The sequence below is a fragment of the Meriones unguiculatus genome, chromosome 11 (assembly GCF_030254825.1).
Source record: "Meriones unguiculatus strain TT.TT164.6M chromosome 11, Bangor_MerUng_6.1, whole genome shotgun sequence".
Taxonomy (NCBI): domain Eukaryota; kingdom Metazoa; phylum Chordata; class Mammalia; order Rodentia; family Muridae; genus Meriones; species Meriones unguiculatus.
The window spans coordinates 30,324,465-30,350,779 of record NC_083359.1 but is presented as its reverse complement, the minus strand read 5'-3'; the positions used below and the strand labels follow the sequence as shown (position 1 = coordinate 30,350,779).

The 26,315-nt window shown below is 36.9% G+C and overlaps 1 long non-coding RNA gene across 1 annotated transcript in view; it reads right to left on the bottom strand.

Annotated features, from left to right (window-relative positions):
* Window positions 1–24,831, bottom strand: part of LOC132646521 (uncharacterized) — a 613,231-nt gene extending 588,400 nt beyond the window's left edge. Inside the window, exon 1 of the long non-coding RNA XR_009584820.1 lies at window positions 24,786–24,831. This is a non-coding gene — a long non-coding RNA (uncharacterized LOC132646521). The remainder of the gene's footprint in view (window positions 1–24,785) is intronic.
* Between the last annotated feature and the right edge of the window lie 1,484 nt (window positions 24,832–26,315).

Here is a 26,315-nt window from a genome sequence, read left to right as displayed (position 1 = left end):
TATGTAAACTGAAAAAAAAATTATGATGTTCCTAATATATTGGACAAAAGACAGATTGAGGCCAGGTTCTATGAATTGCAAATGAGTCATGAAGGGACCCAGACATAAGCAATAGAGGAATATAGTGGAAGTCATAACTTCAACTTAGATTCTAAGTCTAAGATTGCTTTGAGAGATGTTCTGTTTGTTACTGTATTGCTGTCGTCTCCCTCTTCTGAGGAAGTTGTAGCTTGTAGCTATTTCCTGAATGTGTTCAAAGGAATAAGGTCATTAAAATAAATTAACTACTGTAGGAGAAAGAACTTATGCAAACTGCACTTTGATACTCCCAAATCTGGCATTTTAGACAATATCAAGTGTTTCTTCAGGTCTGAAAGGCACTGTGAAGAAGCAATGAGACGCTTTCTGTTTTCTACAACAACAAAACAAAACAAAACAAAACAAAACAAAACAAAACAAAACACCCAGGGCATCAATCTTGATGAGATTTTAAAAAAATAAATAATATTAAGAATATTTCTTCTTATATATCTAGGATTTAGTTCATAAAACTAGGCCCACAAATAAAAGGAATTCATGTTTTTAGTTGATACAAGCAAGCCTAGACTCAATGCTTGCCTTATAAAATAGTAAATGATATTTCAAAATGGGAAACTTTTCTTACATTTTTTCCTAAGAAATCAGGCTGTTTTAATCTGTCTTAATGGTTGGATTATTTACAACTGTTTCTGTTTTGTTTTGTTTTGTTTTTTAAGTAATCTTTTCATTCCAGAGTTACAGACCTGGCTCAAAGATGGACGTTTCAGGAATACTTCTTTTTTTTTTTTCCAGTTCCACGCGGGAGGTTTATTAGGGAAGGGGGTTACAGAGAGGGAGATAGATAGAGAGAGAGCCAGAGAGAGGAAGAGGAAGGAAGAGAGAGAGAGTGAAAGAGGCAGGAATACTTCTTTTGAAAGGAGAGAACTAAAAGCTTAAGTAGCTACTGGATATATTGGTAGTTTTATCAGTTTACTGTAAACACATTGTCATTAAGTTATTTTTAGATTAATATATATGAATGTTCTTCTTGCCTCAATATTAGTATACAACATGTGTTTCTTGTGCCATCAGAGACTGTCAGAGCCCTGGGACTGAAGTGATGGATGGCTATAAGCAACATTGTGGATGTTGGGAATTAAACCTGGAGCCATCCATTTCTCTTAACCACTGAGAAAACTCTTGAATATCATATGTTTGCTTTCAATCACTTTATTTGGTGGTATATATGGCTAAAATATCAGAAAGTCTTTAATTGCCAGATACAATAAAAACTCAATTTTTATAAATTCAAATACAGGAGTTGTACTAATTTATCCCAAATCAGATTAATATATAGGTATTTCACAACTGAAGGTAATTAAGTAAAGATATACTCCTGAACTAAAACTTTAATTCTTTTTATTTTTTTCTTTTTCATTTCTTTTCTTTTTAAGGTTATAATATATAATTTCTCCCTTTTCTCCCTTCTATGCCCTTCCTCCAAAAGCTCCCACATCTAAATAGCTTCTATCAAATCTGGATCATGCGATTCCCTTTCAAAAGGAGAGAGAAATCTCTACTTCTCTTATCTTACTATCAAAAAGTAAAATTCTCATTAAAAGATTGAAGTTACCTGTGAAACTGACATTTTGTTGTTTGTTCTAAGCCTGTGATCTAACTCTTTTTTAAAAAGATTTTTCATATCTTATGTGATAATTATTATTTGGGAATGTGGCATACTAATATTTTTAACTCTGCCTTTAATCTGTTAGCCTTCGGTGATACATAACTATTGAGTCATTGACAAGTACTGTATGATTTTAAGAAGAAAACACAAGATACATATTGATGTCTGTCTGTCAAATATCTTCCATGATTTCTGTAATATATTGTAATAAATATTTTATATTTGCTAAAGTGAAAATATTTAAATCAGTGGTCTGATTATTTTTATTACAGCTATTAAAATTTAAATTTTTACATGTACCACACATTTTTAGTTGATATTTTAATGGGCAGTTCTGTGCTTTATCAGTTTCAAATTTCTCCTTATAGCAAATATATTCCACAAAGTAGCGGACATAAAAAAAAAACATTTAAAAATTAACATTTTATAACTTTAGAAATATTGTATAGGTGGTTAATGACATTGTTACCATATCATAAAATGTAAAACAGATCAAAGATTACTATCATTTCATTCCGGATTCTTTGCAAGTGGGAAACTACTGACTTCGGCGAAGGGGATCAAACCCTCCTTTCTGTCCTGAGGTGACTGGCATGCATGCTTTCTGCAAGCAGCCCACATTTTAATTGAAGCCACTTTAAGGTCTTGAATGGTAAGGCCTAAAATGTAAAGTGGAAAGACAGAGTTCTTTTTGTTTCCAATACTATGTGCTATGTTGTCAGAGTAGTACGTGCAGTCTGGTCCTGTATGAGAGTGAGTGGCATCTCACTGGCCGCAAATCTCTAGCATCCTTTAGAGAGTAAGATGGTTATACAGAGGCAGAGAAAGTGAAACGGCAGTACAGTTCCAAATTTACATTTCCAGTCACAAATCTGCAATGACTCCTTATGCAGCACTTTAGAAGTGCCTTCTCCCCCCGACCCCCGACTGCTGAGTACAGCAAATGATTCTGCACTCTTCTGGTCACGAATAATTCATAGAGGAAGTGCCATATACTATAACAGTTGAGCAATGTGATCCCCACAAAGCCTTTTAAAATACGTTGTACACACTTAGGCCTATTGCTCTACTCTTACTATGTCTTTGCAGGAGAACAATTACCACGGTGGACATAAAATCTAAAACCAGTTAAAGGGGACTGCAAAACGCTCCATAAAGTTTAAATGCAGCATGGATTTTTTTTTAAACTTCTCTAACTGCAGCCAACCTTGGGACACAGAACACCAAGCGTGTGTTTTAAACAGAGGTATTTAAAATATATAGTCATACTAACTCAGAAACCACAAAAAACACATTGGGATTTTTGAAGTTACTTTATTCACTTCAGTCTTCATTACATATAAATTTAACTTGTATTTTCTTTTAATCATGATCATAATCTTTAACAGTATTCTAAAATAAGAACCTACAGTCCTTATACTTAATTATAAAAGTAGGAACATTTGATTTTATAACAGATTAATGATATAAAATCTAGCAAAAAGCATTAATTCTATATTATTCTTGTTAGCCAACTAAACCTACCACAGGCACCAATGATGTCATCTCCCAAGAGATGATATTTTGCACTTCTAGTACCATTCCGGTGCAAAAATACAAGTCCACCAGGAGACTAGTCTAGTTAGAGGTTGTTCTCTTCAGTGTATGGCCTCTGCTTCTAGGAGTCTCTGTTCGAGTCCCCGTCATATCCTCCCAGGAGCCTACCCTGACTTAGGTCTCCAGCTTGTCACAGAGATGCCTCTTTACAGGCTTACTGTCCTCCCTCCCATGTTCTCCCCAGGTCTGATAGGCACCCTCATATCTCAGTGTACCTCCTCTCCCACCTTGTTCCCTCTCTATAACAACTACCTGTGCCTACTCTATTTCTCGTTCCATGTGAGTGAAAATAGTTCCTCTTCCTAGCAGAGGGAGAGGAACACCAACCCATTCACAAAAATTTTGACCCAGTATCTCCCTGCCTGCAAGATGTGCAAGGATAAATATAGAAAAGATTGAGCAGAGATTGAGGGAATGCCCAACTAATGCCTGGCCCAACCAATACCATGTGGGAGACTGCCTACCCCTGACACTTTATTCTGCTAAGCTTGCAGACAGGAAACTCACATACTTGAGCTCTGAGAGTCTCTATCCAGCAGCACCTCAAAACAAATGCTGAGACTCACAGCCAAACATTGGGTGAGGAGTAGAAAGCTTTGCGGAAAAGTGGGAGAAAAAGAAAAGGACCTGGATATGACAGGAGCGCCACAAGAAGACCAAGAGAGCCAACTAACCAGGGCTTAGAGGGGTTTCTGAGACTGAAGCATCAGGCAACAGCCATGCATGAACTGGATCTAGGCTCTCTACAAAGATGTAGCAGATGGGAACCTTAGGCCCCGTGTGGGTCCTCTAGTAAAGGAAGTGAGGACTGCTTCAGATAGGGACTCACTTGCCAGCTTTTTTATCTCTTTCCTCTGGCAGGACTGCCTTTCCAGGCCACAGGGAAAAGGACAGGCTCAGTCCTGATGCAGTTTGATGAGCTAGAGTGGATGGGAAAGGAAGCTCCTGTTTTTTGAGGAACAGGGTATTGAGAGGGGAAGGAAGAAAGTATAGGACAGGGAAGGGATGGGGGGATTGGGCTACAACAAGGATATAAAGTAAATTAATATATATATATATACCAGTCAAAACCCTAGGGAAGAAGCTTAATCCTCATTCAGAAGGGCAAAGAAGATAGACCTCAGAAGTGGAAGACAGGGAACAGGACAAGAGCCTATCACACAGAGAGCCTCTGAAAAACTCCACCCATCAAGGTGTGGAAGCAGATGCTGAGATTCATAGCCAAACTTTGGGCAGAGTGCAGGGAAATTTATATAAGAAGAAGATAGAAAGATCTGGAGAGGAGACCAACAGAGCCAAAAAGATCTTGGCCCAGGGAGCCTGAAACGACTCATGAATCAATGAAGGACCATGCATGGAGAGGACCTAGGTGCCCTCTCAGATGTAGCCCATGGGTATCTCAGTCTCCATGGGAGTTCCCTAGTAAAAGGAGCAGGGACATTCACTGGCCTGAACTTGGCTGCCTGCTCTTTGATCACCTCCCTGTAGCAAGGTAGCCTTACTAGTTCAAAGAGAAAGAGGATCAGATAGTACTGATGAGACCTGATTGGCTAGGGTCAGAGAGTAGGAGAGGAGAACCTCCCCTATCAGGGGACTTGGGGAAGGAAATGAGGGGAGGAGAGGGAGGGAAAGTAGCACCTGGAGGAAGTGAGGGAGGGGGCTACAGCCGGAATACAAAGTGAATAAATTCCAATAAATAATAATAATAGTAAAAAAGTGTAAAACACCTATCACATACCCTCCCCCTCCACAAAACTACAAGTACACATTTTTTTTTAATTGAAATACTGTCTCAGTGTCTATTTTGTACCAACCAACATATATACTAAATAAAATCGTACATATATATTAATATCCTTAGCTAAAAGATTTGTTGCTCTTCTGTGCTCTGCTATCACGTATTCACTTTATTATTTATAGAATATTTTATAACATTAAAACTGTCTCAACCTCCACAAAGTAAATATGGAGACATTATATTAGGAATGATATCATTCTCAATGTCTTCTCTCCTTCCTCCTACTCCTTTTCCTCCTCTTTTTTTCTTTGTATTCTAAGCACCAATATGAATTAGGAAATTCATTTCTCCATCATTTCATAAAGTTACTGATTCCACTTCAGCAATACTTTCAACTCTCTAGACTAACCGCTCACATTGATGGAGCTAAATTTCTAAACAACTTCACACTAACTTCTCTGATTGCATCCTTGATACCCTTTATGAAGGAAATCAATCACATGTTCTTTATTTATTTATTTATTTATTTATTTATCTATTTCTGGTGCTGGAAACTGAAGCCAATGTCTGATGGATAGTTGGACAGTGCTCTCCTAATGAATATTCAAAACTAAATGTGTTTTCATTGAAAAATGTAAACTAAATAAATAATTTTGTTCATATTTTCCCATTACATTACCTTGTTTTTTTCAAAAATTATTTATGATTTGCTACAAGTTCTAGACTCTCCTTACTATGAACTTGCCATATTAAGTACTTCCTACTGTTCATTGTCAAAGTAAAAATATTTATGAAAAATTGTTCAGGTTTCTTTACTTATACGCAACACCATTTGCCTTGAGTTCATGACATCTAATATGACTCTACAAATTTACTTTTAAAAGAAGTAAAATAATGAATTAGAATTTACCATATTACTAAATAAAATATTTTCATGCCAAACTAAAGTGTAGCCTCTGGTATGCCTGCTTGAATATCAAATATCCCAAACTTTGGAGATGTATTTAGCTACTGCAAATCTCTATGGGGGGAAATCATAATCTAAAAAAAAAAAAAAAAAAAAAAAATGCTTTGACCACATATCAAGTATGAGTACAGAGATATCTTAGGATCGTTATCTTCTCTTGAATGATAGAGAAAAGAAAGTCATCCTGAGAGTTAGAAGTATCACTGGAGAGAAATCAGTGGCTTTATGATATACTTGGATACTATGCTGCTGGTGGACAGAAAGGACAGGAGGAAGAAGACAGTGGAAATGGTTTCATTATAGTAAGGAAGGAAAGAATACAATCCTGAGGATGCTCAGGGGTAAGAGTGTCCTTATCAAATAATCCTTGCTCAACTCAAAAGTGCATTATCACACTCAGTCTGCTTCTGCTGGTTGTACATCTAAGAAACCCTAATGAGGTCACCATAAATGACATGACAGTTTCATATTGCTTTGGCAAATGGGAGCATGTTTTATTCAAAAATAAATTAAAAACTCAAACATGGTGGAAAATCAGAGCTTCGGGGAATTGTTGTAGATGGGAATTGCTGCCTCTGTGGTAAAACACAGGGTAATGTATTTAATTGTTTCAACCATCTGCTAGGCTTAGTTAAAGGGATGCATTTTCTAAGAAGAAAACTCCTCAGCTGAGCCACCAGAATCAGATAAGGAAGGTGGAAGATAGTTCCTGGAGACGATATTTCAGATACATTTTCTTTTGTTTGCTTGCTTTTTGTTTTAATGTTTTTATTTTAATTTTTATTAATTACACTTTATTCACTTTATATTCCCCCTGTACCTTCCTCCCTTCTCCCTTCCCAATCCCATTGTCCCTCTCTCTGCCCTCTCCACGCATACCCCTCCCCAAGTACACTGATAGGGGAGGACTTCCTCTCCTTCCATCTGATCCTAGTCTATCAGGTCTCATCAGGACTGGCTGCATTGTCTTCCTCTATGGCCTGGTAAGGATGCTTCCCCCTCAGGAGGGAGGTGATCAAAGAGCAGGCCAATCAGTTCATGTCAGAGACAGTCCCCTATGGAACCTGCTTGGGAACTGAATTGCCATGGGCTACATCTGTGCAGGGATTCTAGATTATCTCCTTTCATGGTCCTTGGTTGGAGTACCAGTCTCAGAAAAGACCCCTCAGTTGAGGAATGGATACAGAAATTGTGGTATGTCTACACAATGGAATATTATTCAGCAATGAAAAACAAGGAAATCATGAAATTTGCAGGAAATGGAAAAGATCATCCTGAGTGAGGTATCCCAGAAGCAGAAAGACACAGAGGGTATATGCACTCATAAGTGGATATAGGATAAACCTACTGAAATCTGTACACCTTAAGAAACTAATCAAGAAGGAGGACTCTGGTTAAAATGCTCAATCCCCATTCAGAAAGGCAAAGAGGATGGACATCAGAAGAAAGAGAAAACAGGGAACAGGATAGGAGCCTGCTACAGAGGGCCTCTGAAAGGCTCTGCCCTGCAGGGTATCAAAGCAGATGCTGAGACTCAAAGCTAAACAGGGACTGTCTCTGACCTGAACTCAGTGGCTACCTGTTTGACCACCTTCCCTGGATGGGGGAGCAGCCTTGCCAAAACACAGAGGAGGACAATGCAACCAGTTCAGATGAGACCAGATAAACTAGGGACAGATGGAAGGGGAGGAGGACCTCCCCATCAGTGGACTTTGAGAGGGGAATGGGAGGGGATGAGAGAGGGATGGTGGGATTGGGAGGGAATAAGAGAGGGGGCTAAAGCTGGGATACAAAGGGAATAAACTGTAGTTAATAAAAAAATAAAAATTTAATTAAAAAACAATATACGCTATTGCAGTTGCCCTTGGTTTTACTCCCAGAGATGGAGCATATGTGTCTATTGCTGAAAGAACCATGGCCTTCAGATACAGGATTCAGAAATCCTACTTGGATTTCATTTGAAAGCCTTCTTCTACATGAGCACTTGGATTTAGAATATGGGAAGGTGGTATAGAAGTTGACAAGGAAGAGAAGCAAACAACGATAGTTCCTCTATTCAGCTATGGTCCCTATGAACCTCAATAATGAGCAGCATGGCAGAATATCCCTAGGGGGACAGTAGTGGCACTCATATTTGACAATAATTAACAGCTGACGAATAGACCTAAGATCCACTCAAGAAGAAATAAATCATACCTGGAACCAGAAAATTTGAACAGAGGGGTCTTCTCAGAGACTCATACTCCAATCAAGTACCATGGGTTATCACCCATGGAGATAACCTAGAACCCCTGCACAGATGTAACCAGTTAAGTGTCCAAGTGGGTTCCATAGTAATGGGAAGAGGGACTGCCTCTGACATAATCTGATTGGCCTGCTCTTTGATCACCTCCCCCTGACTGGGGGAGCAGCCTTACCAGGCCACAGAAGATGACAATGTAGCCACTCCTGAGGATATCTGATAGACTAAGATCAGAAGGAAGGAGAGGAGGACCTTCCCTATCAGTGGGCTTGGGGAGGGGCATGTGTGAAGAAGGGGGAGGGAGAGTGGGATCAGGAGGGGAGGACGGAGCGGCTTATGAGGGGATACAAAGTGAATAAAGTGTAATTAATAAAAACATTTCAGATTAAATAAAAAATAATATTTCAAACAACGCCCAAAATACAGCTTACAAATTTGTTCTAGTTATAATAAATTGAGACCTGGAAAAATGTCATAAATTATAATGAAACAATCTTTGTTGTTCACTGTAGAATTTTCTATATTGATTCTATTATGATGTTTCCACATTTTTAATTCTTAGCTTATTAGTAGGCTTATACATTGATATCTTCAAACAACATTGATGTGATCTCATTTTCTCTTTAATAATTGAACTTCCAACTTCCTTCAAGTTCTTATATCTATTTTCAGAGGGAAAGGAAAATGGAAATTAAAATTATGTTATATATTTGTTCTTTACAGACCCTGAAGAGCCCAGAAACTTTTATTCATGACTAGTTCTTTTATTTAAAATATACACGAAAGACCTTTATCATATGTCAGAAGGAGTGAACAAACAGAACATTTTCAATATATTCTTGAATTGGGCAACTTTGATTTCTGTTTCTAGGTACCATAGTAAAGGACAAATTCATTTGCTTACCATGTCTTCTGGGAGATAATAGAGTGCCTGAAATTTTCTAACTTTCTTGGCTATAAAGTTCTATCCTCAACAGTAAATGAACACATTCACAAGAAATAATTTTTTGACAGTAGTATGTGTTCAGCTCAGACCAAAATCATACCAATATGAAATTACCTGAAATTAAATTAAAAGGAAAGAATTGTTTTGTGTATATGTGTGCATATATATATATGGACTTATTATTAAATTGGACTTATTATCATTATTGAATGCTTTATTTTGATTAAAATTATGCAATTCTAGTGGGTCCTGGCTTTGCCTGTGGAGACTGACTACACTTCCCACTTTCTGAGAAGGTCAAGGCTTCTTGACTTATCCATCTTCACTTTGTGGCCGCTGCCCCTGTGGCTGCAGCCACCACTGCTGCTCCCGCTGCTGGGGCTCCAGCCAAGGCTGAAGCCAAGGAAGAGTGGAGGAATCGGATGAGGATACGGAATTTGATTTCTTTGATTAATCATATCCCAGAGCAACCAGTTCAGCTAGCTTATTTTGAAGAACATGGAAATAAAGGCTTACTTATCTTTAAAAAAAGTAATAATAGCTCATGCTATAACATAACATTTTGTATTTTATTCATATATTTTGTTATCTATAATAGAATTGTACAAAAAAATTAATTGTTATCATGATATACTGCCAACCTGTCCAATAATTGAATATAGTAGATAAATTTCAATTACTTAATTCGATGTGATTACCTACGTTCTGATTCTGTTTTTAATTTTAGTTTTACCCAGCATCAATGTTGCCCTGTTACATTTGTTGTGAAATCTTCTGCCACTTTTCTGTTGCTTGCTGAAGTTGTCAGATTCTATATTTTCCCTTCAGTGTTTCACTCAGGCTTAATGAAAATTAACCTCATAGTCAAAATAAAATGAAGTTAAGGGAAAAAAGGCAGAAGGTAATAAGAAACTGATTCCATCCCTGAGAAAATCAGTGTCAAATCTTTGATCATGCTATCACTTGATGATATAGCACCATAAACAAGGCAGAAGTAAAGATATCAGCCTAAGTAACTGTGTGAGAGAGAAACACAGGTGTGGAGTGCCTATATCACCCACAGAATTCTGCTCAGAGCCTCTGAAGGTCACGGGCTGTCATCACATTTCAGGATCTGATATAGAAATATGAAATAAAAATCCTAGAAGATAAAAGGCTGAAGTATGCATGGAAAGCCAAGAACCTTCTGTCTAATGCAGAAATCTTGTCAGTGGAACCGTTTATGTTCTGGTAGAGATACACCAATGTAGATCCATAAATATGTGAATGCCTCATTTTTGGTAAGTGAAACTATTTTGTTCTACACTACAGGTTGTTTTTCATTCTTTTTCTTCCTTTTTTCACCTTCTCTGCTCTGTATTTAGGCTTTAGACCATGGCCAATAGTTTTAGGATCATCACAATCAAATATACGTGCATCAATGAAGTGGATTCAATAATGTAGTACCAAAGTTTCATAATAGGCTTTGTAGGAAATAACACCCAGGTTACAACAGTCCAGCTGACTGTCTCAAGGTGGCAGGCTCTCTGTCCATTAGATTTGGTTGTACTTTAGTAGTTTTGTAAGCTTGTAAAAATGGAAATCCAAAACTAAAATTTAGATTATAATGTTAATAAAAAGATCACTGTTTAAAATATTTTTCTTTACTCATAAAAAAGATAGTTATATTCATATAAAATATAATTGATAAGAATCGCTTTCTTCAACTTACCATGTAATGGTAATGCAGTTTTTAAAAAATTACCATATCTATTAATTGAACATTATCATTTTTTTTTCTTTAGAGAGTAGCTTCACCAGCATAGGTATTTGTTGCCATACGCCCCCCCCAAATGTCTCAATCCTTACTTAGATGGATCATGTACTTCCACCATTAAGGCAAAGTATTCAACATCCCTTCAAAAATCCTAAAGTTATTGTAGCTCTGATATGCCATCTAAACATGGTTTTTGTTGTGAATTCTCATTTGGGAAAATGTTCTTTCCTATGTTCTATACTCGTGGTACCCACATGACATATTTCACTGTTACACCCATGGCTGTCTTCTGACTCAATTGTGGGCAATAAACCTTCACATGCAGATACGGAGACTCATAACAGACTTTGGGCAGAGTGCAGGAAATCTGAAGAAAGAAGGGGGAAATAGTAAGACCTGGAGAGGACAGGAGCTCCACAATGAGAGCAACAGAACCAAAATGTCTGGGCACAGGGGAATTTTCTGAGACTGACACTCCAACCAAGGACCATTCATGGAGATAACCTAGAACCCCTGCTCAGATGTAGCCCATGGCAGCTGAGTCTCCAAGTGGGTTACCTAGTAAGGGGAATAGAGACTGTCTCTGATATGAACTCAGTGGCTAGCTCTTTGAATGCCTCCCCCTGATGGGGAAGCAGCCTCGCCAGGCCACAGAGGAGAACAATGCAGCCAGTTCTGATGAGAATGGATAAGCTGGGGTCAGATGAAAGGGGGGAGGACCTCCCCTATCCGTGGACTTGGAGAGGGGCATGGGAGGAGATGAGAAATGGAGAGTGGGTTTGGAAGGAGGAAGAAGGGGTCTACAGGTGGGATACAAAGTGAATAAAGTGTAATTAATATAAAAAATAAAAATTAAAAAAATAGGTGCATAAGGTACACAGATATTCATCAGATCGAATAAAACGTTATGTGACTTGTATTGAGGTGGCTCATACATAGATCTGCTTCTTTATCTACCTTGTGTGGATTCATGGTAGTCACATAACACACGCAAAAAGAAAGCCTATCTGAGAATAAAACTAATAATAGAAATAAATGAGACTGAAAAATTAAACTAGATAAGAAAATGATATCTGACACCTAAGTCTAGCAACTTTTAAACTCACCCATATTAAAGGCACAGAGAACATTATCTGACCTGCCTTTTAAGTTCACCTACGTGGCTGGAAAGCTCAGGATACATAAACATGTATACATATATATCACTTAAACTACACTGAGTTAAATTCCTTTTATCTTGAAACCAAAACAAACACCTGGAAAATACAGAGATAACCAGTGTTATTCAAATTACCTGTAAAAAGTTTAGAAATACTCTTAAGAATACACTTAAGAAAGCTTATTCAGTACTAGATTTATCTCTTTATAAATGTCTACCCATCTCTCTCTTTTCTATCTCTATCTTTACCTCTCCTTCCTTCTCATAGAATGTAGAATATGCTTGCTGATTTAGTGCACATCCTCTGGGCTATATGCCAGACCCTTTGTAAATACTTTTTTTTTAAATAGTACAATAAAATTGCCAATGATAGAAATTTAATTTTCTGAAATTTAATTATATTCCACAAACACTTTTCTATGTGTATTTCTTTTATGAATTTTTCAACAATATTCTTTGATAATAGTTTCCCTCCCACAACTCTGCTCAATTCCTACCTCCCTACCCACCAAATTTTATATTTTATCTTGAAAAAGAGAGAGAAAAAAGAAAACAAATACAAAAGCCCATAAAACAAGAAACAAGAAAAGAAAATATCAAGAAACAGCAACAAAACCCCCATAAAACCACAAATTAAGAAATATAAGTAGCCGACTAGTAAGACTAAAAATTGCCAAGCACAGAGCTAAACAAAACCAGAAGTTCACAGAAGTACTAATGAGTTCCTTTAGTGTTGGGCAGCTACTCCTCTGATAAGAGGCCTGAGCTATGATTGATACAGGCAGTGACGCTCCATTGGAGAAAAATGCAGCTGTATCTATTGCAGATATATTCTTGGTGGGGGATAGGAATCTATATCCATTTCTCTCTCTCTCTCTCTCTCTCTCTCTCTCTCTCTCTCTCTCTCTCTCTCTCTCTCTCTCTCTGCTGGGAACCCGTCTGGCTTGAACTTGTGCAGATATGTGTGGAGATCTTGGGCATGCTACCACAGTCTCTGTGAATTCATGTCCATCAGTCCTGTCATGTCTGGAAGACAGTTTCCTTGGAGTTTTCCTTCACCTCAGGCTCTTCATCTTTGCCCTTCCTCGTCCCAATAAACCCTTGTGGCTTGATGTGAGGGTTTTGATGGAGACATCACACTTATGAGTGGGTACTCTAATGTCTGTCACTGTCTGCGTAGCATCCAGTAGTGCATCTCTGCAGTAATTTTGGTGTGGGTTGAGGAAGACACTGCTCTGTCCATATAGCAGTATGTCATTTAGAGTCATTCTACAGTTATATTCTTTCCCTTATGGCACAAGACATTCCAATCACAGTTCAGGCATAGGTTCCATCTCATGGAGTGAGCCTTAAAGCCAAGTGAAAAAAATAGTTGATTACTTCTATCACATTTGTGCCACAATTGCAACAGTATATCTTGCAGACAGGTCATTGTTTTGAGCCATGGGGTTTGTATGTGGGTGTTTTTAATAATTACTTTTTATATCTAGTAGTGTGTAGAGTACCTGCCAGTATCATGGCTGCTATTCAGCAGTGAGAAAGCTTATAGTTAGGGACCAGCTCAGCTGCTCCATCATTAAGTGACAGAAATGTTGCCTACAGCAATAGGGCTGAGGAAAGCAACCAATGTCCTTGTCAATAGCTTGCGATGTGATATTTGGGGAGTTCCACTGAACTCCTTTGGCCAGCGTCTCCACAAGATGTAACTCATTCCTTACACTGGAGGTCACATGATATGTCAAGTTGGTGAATTATCTCCTCTATTATCTAATGAATTTAAATTCCTTTAACATACTTTGGTATTTTAGGAAGCTTCTACAGTAGCAGATTTGTTTTTTGAAATTATTTTTTTTATTTTTTTTCATCAATTACACTTTATTCATTTTGTATCCCCCCATAAGCCCCTCCCTCCTCCCCTCCCGATCCCACCCTCCCCCCTTTCTGCATGCATACCCCTCCCCAAGTCCACTGATAGGGGAGTAGCAGATTTTTAAAGAATATTTCTCCTACTTAAAAATATCTATTTTTCCATGAGAAAAAAATTGTATGTTCTAATTAACTACATTCTTGTGTTGTATTCCTCAAAACATTACATGTAAATAGACTAGCTAGGAACAAATAGCATGCCTTCATAAAACAAAACTCTGTTAAAGATATTTCTCAGCTCTTTTTCTTACTTGAGTTCTAACAGTGGTAGAGGAAAATATAATTCAAGATGTTTAGCTGTCTTTTTTGTTTAATTATTGGATAAATTATTTAGAAATCAATTTTACTTATCTTTTCCCTTTTGGGTAGGGGTTATTTTAAAATATGAACACAATTATCTCAGAATGACAGAACTACATGACATGTTTTTTAAAGTAATTAACCAAGTATAATTAAGCATAAAATCATAATAAACATGAAGATTCTGATTTAACATTGCAGGACCTTAAACATAAGAAATACTATGTTTAGCTTCTTTAGGTATGTCGATTTTAGTATGTTTATCCTATATTATATGGCTAATATCCACTTACAAGTGAGTATATATCATGAGTGTCTTTCTGGTTCTGGGTTACCTCACTCAGGATGATCTTTTCTAGTACAGAACTGCAAACATTATGATTTCTTTGTTTTTAATAGCTGAATAGTATTTCATTGTGTAAACATACCACAATTTCTGTATCCAGTCTTCAGTTTAGGGACATCTAAGTTGTTTCCAGATTCTTGCTATTACAAATAAAGCTGCTACCCCAAGGAGGATGCTTAATTCTTATTCAGAAGGCAAACATGATAGTCACCGGAAGTGGTAGAAGAGAAAGAACAGAATGGGAACCTACCATATATGTCCTCTGAAAGACTCCACCCAGCATGGGAATGAAGCAGAGACTCACAGTCAAACTTTGGGCAGAGTGTAGGAAATCTTATGAAAGAAGTGGGGGGGGACCGAAAGACCTGGAGGGGACAGGAGCTTCCCGAGGAGACCAACAGATCCAAAAACTCTGGGCTCAGGCGATCCTGCAGAGACTGATATACCAACCACAGATGATGCATGGAGAGGACCTAGACGCCCTGCTCAGATGTAGCCAATACGCACCTCAGGTTCCATGTGGGCTTTCTAGGAAGGGGAGCAGAGGCTGTCTCTGACGTGAACTCAGTTGCCTGCTCTTTTATGACTTTCTCATGGTGGAGCGACCTTGCCAGCAAACAGAGGAATAGGATGCAGGCAGTCCTGATGTGACTTGATAATCTAGGGAGGACTCCACCTTTCAGTGGACCAGGGGAGATGACTGGGGGTGGGGAGGCAGAGAGAGGGAGGGACCAGAGGAGATGAGGGAGGGGGCTACAGTTGGTATATAAAATGGATAAATTGTAAAAAACTTAAAAATTAAATAAAGTAAAAAATAAGAGAGAAATACTTATGTAAGTTTTTAAGGATTGTTTTAGGGCCATAAATATTATCTATATCATTCACTTCATATTTTACTATGAACTCTGGGTATCACAATTATTTATGTCAGTCTATGCTGAGGTATAACCTTGCTGATTAGGATCTAAGCTGCTAATATCATAACATCACTCTATACTTACAATATTCTATACAATTATAATTATAGACTTTTTCAAATATTTTAATGTAATTTTTCTATATGATTCATAACAGATACCTATTTGTTGATTATTATATAATTTAAATTAGTTTTTCTCCTGTTTGTAATATGGCTAATTTGCTACAAGCTATTCTTTCTGTGTGTCTGTCTGTTCTAATTGCATGTCTACTCCCCTACGTTCAGTGGTATGACTTAACGCCAGTTAAAAGAGCTTTTTCCTCAGTCAGAAAGGACAGATCTCATTTAAATTAAAAAAAACAAATTAGTATTTCAAACTATTTTTATTAACTATACAGTGCCCTTTATCCTAAGTGGAAGTTGGGAGTACTTTATTTTTATTTAATTGTCATAAGATCTTTTTTTTTTTTTCATGAATTTCTGACATGAAGAATCTTTCATGTCAGATAAGGTCAGTGAATATATGTTGTCTGAAATAAAGAGAAGAAACTCACTCATTTTCTTCCTGGTTCTGTAGGAAAATTTGGTATTCGTCATATTTCTATTACGGGAAGTGTGTTGTTTAAATCTATTAGCTAAAATAAGAGTTTCAAGGTTGATGATAAGTAATTCAGTAAATTACTAAATTCAATTGAATGCATGTGTCAACACCTAATTAAGGAGGTCATCAATTCAACAAGAATCACGCTAGCATCTTCATTGTATTATTAACAACCTCTTACAGAACTACTCTTGAGTCTGCAGGTTATGTGTGGAATACAGGCTTAGAGTAGAGTACCTAATCCCAGATTAATTTATTCAAACTTTGCTTTTATGTAAAACACATTGACTTCCAACAGGATTTGGCACTATTAGAATGTAAGATCCCTGTAATATTAAAGCAGAACAACTGAATTTTAAAATAGGAGTGTTGTTAAAAAGTGCTATACATAATACCAAAATCCATTAATGTTCACAGAGGGCCCACAGCTCTGCAAAGCCAACACAAGATATTGCTTTTGTTCTTGGGTATCCACAAACTATATGAAAGAGCGTTTTGTAGAAAACCACAAACACTTTTTGTGAAGTACATTAAGAAATTAGCACATTCATTGTTGGCTAGCTCTCATAAAGGCAGAAGATTTTATGCAGAATGGGGGGAAATGGAGGAGAAAAGACATCTCTTGCCCATACTAGTTCTGGACCCTGTTTGCTGACCTGCCAGACAAGGTGTGTCTGCTGGTAGAATATTGGCATGACTGTTAAAAAGTAACCAACTACTTTCTGATTGGACCTGAGACCTGCCCTACACCAGAAAATCCATAAGTAGTACTATAAACTTGATCAAAAACCTAAGAAGTCTAAGGCTCTACAGCAGAACCTTCTACTTCTGGTTTGCTGAACATTGTCAAACTGCCTGGAAGCTTTTCTTTCTTTCTTTCTTTCTTTCTTTCTTTCTTTCTTTCTTTCTTTCTTTCTTTCTTTCTTTCTTCCTTCCTTCCTTCCTTCCTTCCTTTCTTTCTTTCTTTCTTTCTTTCTTTCCTTTCTTTCTTCCTTCCTTCCTTCCTTTCTTTCTTTCTTTCTTTCTTTCTGAATTGATAGCAGTTAATTCAAGACAAATATGTGGTCAAAATAATGAGAATAAGTAACTATGAGTGATTAATAGTACATCTATATCCTCTTCATCACGACCCCCACCACCCCCAAGGCTCAGGCAACATAGCAGTAAAGGGAACAGAAAGAGCATAAGAGTTGAAGTATTGGGGGAGGACTGCTCTGAAACTGGGATCTATATGCCTGAGAGAAACCTCAGGTGTATTATTTCTATGGGTTCCAGGGCTGAAATTCAGTGCTGCAAGCATCTTAGAAAAATTTGTCTCTCACTGAGCTGAACCTCCAGCCCTCCTTTGAAAATTTAAAATATTTACCTTAGTTAGTCTTGCACTGTTGTGTCAAGATGAGTTTTGTTATTATCCTATAGCTTAGAATCAGTTTTCATTATCTACTAAAACTGTTAATATGACCTGTATCTTTGAGATACATTTAATATTTTGCATTTCAGAAATATGACCTAACTAATAAAAATCCAATGTCTAGAGCTATTGTAAAATGATTTTTATGACAAGCAAACAAGTAAACAAAAATTTATCAAACAGAAGACAATTTTTCTGCCCATCTCAGCCTTTTCTCTGATAATATATAAATGGCTAGTTAAATTTAAAAGATCAAGTGTTTTGTTCCAAAATTTTGGCATCCCTATAAAAAAATACCACAGCAATTTTTGGATATAATAGTTTTATTCATGAAAGACTTTTTTTTTTTTTTTTTGCTTAAGAGAAGTTTCTGAAATTACAAGAAACTTGTGAAGTTTAAACAGGGTAGGGAAGAATAAAAAAATTACTCACTCAACTGATTTACAATAGTGAGTGACACTAAATGATATTCCATGTCTCCCCACAAATCAAAACGCTCTTTTCCTTGACAGGATACAAAATTTGCCAGATTTCAAAGATTAGTTTGTGTTAGCATGTCACTCTCCAATGTGAATAGATGATAGTTAAAATGTAACTTCACAGTTATTTTGATTAAATTGTATTTGGATTTTGTCATCTCAACTTCAAACACACCATCTTTCATAAGCATTTAATTTTATTCCAACAACTGAGCTGGAAATTCTGGGCAGTATGTTAGAAAGAGCACTGGCAACTCCAGAGATCAGTGCTCATCATCAAACGTACAAGGGCAGCTTCGGAATGAGGGCATATACAAATGCAAATTTTCTGATAGAGACCTGTTCAAAAGAAATTAGTGGAATTATCTTTAGAATGTATTGAATTTAATCAAATGCATGCCAAACATTGTCATTTCACTCCGTGGCTAATAAAAAGGAGCACTGGAAGTTTGGAGGGGCTAAGCGGATAAGAATACATGCAGCTCTCAAGCTTGGGGACCCAAGTTCAGGACACCATAATCCAAGGCTTTAATATCCCTGTTAACTCCAGTGCTATGGGGAACAGAAGTCACTGGGGCTTAAGGTTGCAATCATCATACCAAATACACTTAGAGACTCTGCCTCAGAGAAATAATGCAGAGAATAGTGAAGCAGGAAACTCAGCACCCTCCTCTGACCCCTGCGTATGTCTGCACAGCCACAAATAGGTTCACTCAATACACACCCTTAGTCCACACTCACACACAACAAATGAATATGTGGCTTTATTCTTCTCATAAGCCTTTGAAACATGGAAGTTATTTCTTTTAGATTTAGTGCGTATCTTGCTGGGTGTTAACTTACTTTCAAATACCTAAAAGCCATGTGAAATGAGGGTCCCTCCTTTGAAGGTACAGCTTCCCATGTGGCCCACAACCTCCTATGAGAAAGATTTCAAATATTATGCATGCTTATTAGTTTATTTATTTTCTCAAATGATGTATGTATTATGTAGTAATATGTAGCATGAAGCTGATGAGCAGCTTGGTCTTCATGATAACCAATCTAGCAACAGGAGAGGAACTGTAACTGACATAGACTCTGTTGCCTGCGTTTGGATCACTTTCCCCTAGCTGGGCTGCCTTGTCTAGCCTCAGTAGAAGAACATGCACTTACTTCTGATGGGACTTGATGTGCCTTGCCAGGTTGGTATTTAGAGGGTGCTCCCCTCTTCTGAGGAGAAGGCCAGAGGAAAAAGTGGGAAGAGGTTGGAAGGGTAGGACCAAGAGGAGAAAAAGGAGAAGGCTGCTATCAGGTTGTAAAGTAAAGAAATAAACAAATTAATGTGAAAGAAAAAAAAACAACAACAACGGTATGTTGATGAATTCAAAATTATCAAAACAAGAAGGGCTAAGTGTGACAAGATAAATGATAATTTTGAGTGTCCATCATATAAAGAGAGCCCTGAAAATTTATTTCATTATATCTATACTTCATTCTCCTGTCAATTTACCTCCTAAACCTGTTTAATTTTAGTCATGCTTCATGTAAATATGTGAACATGCATTACTTACTTAAGTCTGCATGTATTTTGATTGCTTATGTCTGCTACTGTAACATGAACTTCTTGAATACAAGCATACTTCACCCACAAAGCACCATCAACACTTAATGAATGGAAGCAAGCAAAGCATGTAGTAAGTACTAGCTCACTGAAGTAACAAATACCTTCCTTGAACTTTAAACAGGCTGATATTTCTCTGTATGATTTGCATTAATGAAAATATTGTTTCAAGTGTTTTCACTGATGGACAGGGAGATGTTCAATAGGTAAGGATTGTAAAACAACTCTGATGAAGTGAATTAGATCCATCAAACCCACATTTAAAAAAATGTTGGGTATAGTGCAGTGTGTCTGTGATTCCATGCCCTTTGTAGAGAGATGGAGACAAGAGAATCCGGCTGATGCTTACTTAAGCAGTATAAAACAGTGATGTTTTCAGCGCCATGTCAGGAAGAAAGATAGAGAGCACATGCGTGCAAGAAAACCTGCCTCAAGAAAAAAAGTGGAAAGAGGGTACTACCTCCAAAAAAGTCCTCTGTCCTCCATCGGTAAACTATGGCTCAAATGTGCCTGAACACACACACACACATACACACACATACAAACACACCTGCTCGCCACTACAAAATTACAATACATTAATGCATCCTTTAAAAAATGGTTTTGCATAAAAATCACTGTGTTTATAGAGTTTGCCAGGGAAGGGTCTCCACTCAAATGGTGGTTTCTGAAGACTATTCATCTCTTAAATAGCAAGCAACCTGGAGACAGAGAATTTCACATTTGTGAACCTAGGATAAGAAAAGCTTATTCTTTCCCCAAAATAGCATCTATCGCCTAGCTAATACACTGCTTTTAATCCAGCATACAAACTTGTTTCTTTCTTGTTATTGAAAATGCCTCTCAAATTTAATTAAAGTCAATAAAGAAATTAAAAGCTTAATGAGAGCAAGAATCCTCAGAGTGAGCTCACGCTGTTATCAGCCTGTGATGTTGTAAAATATAGGATTATGATTTTATTGTCTGGATAAGCAAGAGAAGGGATAAAAAAGGAGAGTTGTGAAATACCTCCTAGTGAGAGGAATCTCAGAGTGAAAAACTGTTGCTTTAATCAAGTCAACAGAGAAATTAAGTAAAAGGAAGAGCTTGCAGCACAGCCACCTATTGTTTGCTTTAAACAAAGAGTAAAAACACTATAAAAGATACTTAAATAACATTGCCATTCAGTGAGACACTAGGTTGAAATCCTGGGGGGAAAAAAATCTGCTCTCTCTTTTCAGTGTCTGTGAGTCCTTAGAACTCAGACAGGACTGATCATAGGCAACACTTAATTAGATTGCCATTTAAAATATTTACTATTGACTATGGTATGGGTCACCGCAAACTTCAAAACAAGGCACACCTCAAACAGGCATTGAAAACTTAAGCAATTGTAAACTTAAGCAATCATGTGGCTGCAAAATTAATCTGTTTTTTGCCCTTTTTTCCGAGGTGAAGAAAACCCCACAGACAGCCTAGTTCTCCGACTCCTAACTCCCTGCAGACCACCACATCAACACCATGTGTTCTTACTTATTTCCAATCTCTAAAACAAGTTGTTGCTTTCATTTCTCATCTTCTACATTTTCATGGCATTGTGTTATCAAAATGTCTTTCAGTCAGGCCCCATTTTCCAACCATCCATAGCCGAAATGTTACCAGTGTAGAATAATGGTCTTATACTCTACATTAATATTCTCTTCATGATAGTGTCAGAAAGCTTGGATTGTTTGGAGACAGTGTCTTCTCAATAGAGCCTTTTGGGGTTCTCCTTTTTTCTTAAATCACCATCTCTAGTGGTAGAATTGATGTCCTTGCTATGCCTGATAGTTCCAGACACTTCTTTCTGCTCCTTGAAGGTCTAGTGTTAACAGAACCCCTCTCCAGTTCTTGCTGTTAGTACTGGAGCTCAGCTTTCTCCATACCATTTCAAAAATTCAGCCCTGAATCACTGACCCTGACTTCTGGACAACTGCACTCTTAAATCGTGGTGGTGCAAAATTGTACAGACCTAATTCTAAAATTTAGACTTGATAGTACAGTACTTGTAAATTCTCTTCTCTAACATACATGTTAACCATCCTGTCTCAACCATGGACTTCTTGGTCATGCACATAAACTAACCCTTTGACCTAGCGAACATTCCACTTTTCTTTTTCTTTATATACCAACATCCTTAGTTCTTCAACTGTTTACACTTTTTCTATATTCAGTCCCCTTCCTTATTCCCTCTTTCACTTTTTCATCTTAAATGCACAGTGGACCAGTTATGTTTTTTTTTTCTGTGTTTTGTTTTGATTTGCTTTGCCTTGAGGCAAGGCATTGCTGCTTAACCCTGTCATGACAGCTGTTTGCATTTTCTATTCAGTAAGTGATAACAAGGTGGTGATGGACACCTGATGAGACTTATTGGTTGCAATGAGACATAATTTCCGAGATAAGTATATTAAATTTGTACATTCAAACACTCAACTCATTGTCTTCTTTTCATAGTAGCACCTTTACAGTTATTGTTTTGTTTGCCCAGAATGCTATATGTTTATATTTTTGCATAGCTGACTAAAGGTTTACATTCTTATGTCATCATTTCCTCTCCAAGAAGGAATTTGTTACTACTGTAGGCCACAGAATTACCATTGCTCTCCCACTAACTAATCTATCTCAACATCCTGGTTTGGTATTTGTAGTTGGTGGTGGTTTTACATTTTTTTACCAAAGCATCTGTAAATTCATCATTACTTTACTTACACTTTTGATTATTTTCCCAGCATAAAATATGCTCCATCAGTACAGAACAAATTAACTTTGACATCCTACCTTCTAAAGCAGAAACTTCACAAATAATATGATCAATAGTGGACTTGGGGAGGGGCACGGGAGGACAAGAGAAAAGTAGGGTGGGAATGGGAGGGCATGAGGGAGGGGGCTACAGCTGGAATACAAAATGAATAAATTGTAATAAACAAAAAAAAAGAAAAAATATATTTCTATATGCAAGAAGAATGATTGTTTTTGTTTATCTTGAGTAGAAAGGGAATAAAAGAATCAATAAATTTAGAAACTTATGAAATTCTGTCAGAATTTTGACATACAATAAAGAAATAGACAACTGTCATCTACTGCAGTGTTATATATATCGTAGTGTGTTCATAATATTTCTTTGCAGAACATAAGTTAAGTTGTGTAATTTTAGCACTCTTACAAGTAGCCAACAACTTTTATATATACATGTACAGGTTAGAATTAGAGAATAAGTTACCCTAGTTCATATTCATAGATACATGAGAAACATAGATTTCAAATCCTGAAATGTTGTATTCAAAGTTTCTTTTATGATCTTTGCATTAATTTCCCCTGATTTTAACTTCATGTCACTGTGGCAAGTTGATTTCAGGTTACAAGTTCCAAGATAGAACTTCATATTTTAAATTGTTCAATGACAGCTCAAGTATCAGCACCTTAGTAATGATGTAATCCACAGAGGAAGTCTATTGCCTTCAATCTTTTCCTTAGTTTAAAAATGCAGTGGATTTACAGCTCCAAGTGTTACCATGAACATACATAGAAACACTTCCAGGAAAACAATCCACATCAATCAGGAAGTGTCATTCTTAATTGTTTATAAATGCATTCCACACTATTTAAGAAACATGAAATTGACAAAAACAAATTCAGTGAATCGTTCCTTAGACATATTCTCATAGAAGAGATGAATACTACATAGATATGTAAATAAATGTATATCGGTTATTGGTAAAATTTTACCAAGAAAAGGAGGTTACTTTGAAGAGATGCTGCCTACAGAAACTGCAATTTTATTTGGTAGGAAGGTCCTCAGGGGACCTTCTGAGGTTCAATGTTCTTGTCTTTTTGTTCTTTCATTATCTTTCACTTTCCCATCAATTAAGAAGCTCTGTTATCACTCATTGTTTATGAAGAATCACTTTAATTTATTGTTATGCATCTACATCTCAATAACAATAAATAATAAATATCATTTCAATTTAGTACCAGATTTATTGCATATTAATAATGTAATTCATATCTCTTTTAGTATCTTGCAAATTCATTTTGAAGACACAATGCAATACAAAATCATGTTTTGATCATTTTTTACCAAAGTTCCCTTTGTACTGAATGGAAGAATTTCATCAACCAAAAGAGAACTTTCTCCTTCAACTTCAGTTTCCCAGTTCAATGTGAGAAATATTTCTGAGTTTTGCATTACATTAAGCATTGAAGATTACATATGAGATTACCGTGAGAAATGAGGGCAGGTTGAAGCGACTGAAATCCTGACTTATTGATACAATGGAATAAAAGGAACTTCTTTGGGTACCTTTGTGGGTTTTCATTCAGAATTACCAGATTGTGAGTGCAAAGAAAGCACCATCAAAGCAAGAGATGTTAGTTCCTCATCCAATTAAAGATGCTGCTGTGATTCCGGACACTGAGGTGCCGGTTGTGGGGGAGAGTTTGGTGGGAATGGGAATTTGGTTATAGCAGATTAGCAGCACATGTGCTGGTGACAGATCAGGCATTTACGGGGATGGTTATGCTGACTTTGGTAATCTATCACTTTGGGAGTGATAGATGCTAACAATGACAGTGATGATGATAACAATGTTTAGTTGGGGACCCAAAAAGGAAAGTATAAACTTTAGCTGCCTCAAGGACCAGTACTTAGTCCAACCAAGTACTATGGCAATGGCCGTTCCAGCAGGAAACAGAGACTGTAACCATGATAAGATGTTTGACCTAGTGCCAGGAAACACCCCTTGGCAGTGATAGGCCCATGCAGTGACAACAGAGTTATGAACTCGAGAAAGTCCAGTACAGGCATGGCCTCAATGCTACAGAGAACATATTTTAGACAAAGCATATGTATATGGAGGGTGGAGCCGGAGAGAGTACCTAAGGACTGCATTTAAGAACTGTTAGATAAGGAGTTCTTTTTTATATTATTTAAAAACAACAAAGCTTTCCAACAAAGAACTTAATATATAGCTGCTTAATGTAACTTATGCTATTGAATGATAAATCCCTAATCAAAAAAATGAAATGAATGCAACTTTGTTTAAGCAAAAATTTTAAGTTAGCTAATGTGCTTACCATGCGAATGTCTTCATTGGATAATACCCCCAGCTATGAGCTCCCTAGAGAATGAGGAGAGAAAAAAAAATATATTGATTTTTCAATTTTCAATTCTTTTTTCTCTGAATAAGTGTATTTTATTTAATGGAAGCATTACCACAACTCTCTGAACTGTCAAAGTACTTATACATATAATGTAACACAAATGACCAGTTTCAAAATTTAGAAGGTTGGATGGGGCCTATCTCCTAGGCAGAGGGTAACTACTGAGAGCATTTTCAGCTTTCAACCTTAATTCCAAAGACTTTAATATTGTTAATCTCAGTTTCTTCATTTAAAGTCAGGGAAATTGATTCCATGGCACTAAATTTTTGCTCTGTTTGAGACAAAGAAAATGTAATTCTAACCACTTTAAAACTAAATTACGTTATTTTCCTCCAATGTCAATGAAATATATACACACAAAGCATCATTGATGTAGTTTTTTTTCTAAATTAGAGTTTAATGCTATTAAGCAATTTGCAAGGTTTTGATTTCAATATGGAAAAGAATATATTTTCTTTTACGTTTCGGTTTTCTTAGCACAGGCAACTGAGGACGAAAAAGAAAAAGGAAGACTACTTTGTTCCACAGAGACTTCAGTGTCTCTAAAAGAACCATGTGCTGGTAGAAAATTATTTCCCCACAATTAGTTTTTTTTTTTTTTTTTCAATCACTACTGCTTTTCCAGCACCCCATTTCAAGTTTAGGCTATAAACTTACAACAGAAAAAGTAAAAGATTTCTAAAATCCGAAGGCCACTGTGAGCCACTTTCAGTAAGAGAAGAAAAACAAATGAATTACAGCCAGCTTTAGGCTCACGAGTGGAAATGACAAGCACTCCGAGGAATATTTATAGTATGTGGTACAAGGTGCCTGCAATATCACTGCAAATCCCACTGAATTATGAAAATGTTCCTAATATCTAAATGGTTTTACCAAAAAGGATGCCCAAACCAAATCCCCCAAATAGTCTCTTGATAAATAAAAGGTTATATAAGACTCAATATTTATATTGTAGTGGAATGAAAACTTTAAGACATGCAGATATATTTCATGTTCGAAGTAGTGAAATGTCTGGCATGAAAATGAATGAGCAGAGCAACTGAAAACTCCATTAAATAGATCTGATTTTAAATTCCATCACCAATAGAAAATTACTCCAGTTCCCCCAAAGTAATAAAATCCAGAGCTCTCTTTGCAGTTCGATGCAGACTGGGGGCAGCTGAAAGTTACAGGAAGCTTGATTTCATTTTAATATCAGAGCCAAGCATCGTGAGTTATACTTTCCAGTGACTAAAAGCATTTAAACAGAGGTTATTAGACAATAGTATGCTTGTGTGGCTCCACCCCCACCCCCATTTTTTAGTGGGTGCTAAGAAATTGAACCTGTAAACCTCCAGTATGCCAGGACAGTGGTCTGCCCCAGTAAGATACACCCTCTAGTTAGAACATTTTGGAAAAGGCAATTGGATTAAAATGTCACTACATCTAAAGAAACTAATCAAG